The 799-nt window shown below is 47.4% G+C and overlaps 1 non-coding gene across 1 annotated transcript; it reads right to left on the bottom strand.

Annotated features, from left to right (window-relative positions):
• Positions 1-298: 298 nt before the first annotated feature.
• On the bottom strand, positions 299-491 carry LOC148647627 (U2 spliceosomal RNA). The gene has a single exon (XR_015926841.1). It is a non-coding gene; the product is annotated as a U2 spliceosomal RNA (small nuclear RNA).
• Positions 492-799: the final 308 nt, after the last annotated feature.

The following is a 799-nucleotide window of genomic DNA, read 5'->3' as shown; positions in this document are numbered from 1 at the left end:
CACACACACACACACACACACACACACACACACACACACACACACACACACACACACACACACACACACAAGGGAGCCACGCCTGCCAAAGTTTTTTGGAGGGAAAACGCACGGGAGCCGAAAAGGGGGCCGGCCTGCTTGTCGAGACGCGGGAAAGCGCACAGAGGGAGCACGGGGACGGGGAGGGGGAGACAGACACAGAGACACACAGATGGACGAGAGACGAGACCGGAGAAGAAGGAACTCCAGTCCACCTCGCTTGCTTGCTAGCTATGTCTGTCTTTTCACCGCTGAGAGAAGGTGGTGCACCGCTCCCGGAGGCGCTGCAATACCGGGCCAATGCGTGGAGAGGACGGAGCAAGCTCCTGATCCAGCTCCCTGTTCCAAAAATCCGTTTAATATGTGGTCCCCCGATGGGGGACGTATCAGATATTAAACTGATAAGAACAGATTTTTTTTGTTTTTTATTATCAAAAGGTAACAAAAGGGTTCACAGAAACTTCGTCAATCACCAAAATCAAACATAGAAACACAAATGGCAAAAACAAAACCACTGCAAGAAACCAATCAAATCATGGGATTACAATAAGATAAAACATCAGTAGTTAGATATTAGCCAATACCTTCCACTTTTCTTTAACAGCATGGAAACTCCATTTCCTTTTATCAACGGCCACCATACATCTGACATCCCATAGTACCTTATTCCACACCCCTCCCACATCACGTCACTCCCTTCTTCACCAGCAAATTTCTTGTGGCCCACAGTTCAATTTTCACAAAGCTAATTAAAAACCAT

The sequence above is a fragment of the Lepisosteus platostomus genome, chromosome 15 (assembly GCF_059453375.1).
Source record: "Lepisosteus platostomus isolate fLepPlt1 chromosome 15, fLepPlt1.hap1, whole genome shotgun sequence".
NCBI classification, from domain to species: Eukaryota; Metazoa; Chordata; class Actinopteri; order Semionotiformes; family Lepisosteidae; genus Lepisosteus; species Lepisosteus platostomus.
This window is presented reverse-complemented; position numbering and strand designations above follow the sequence as displayed.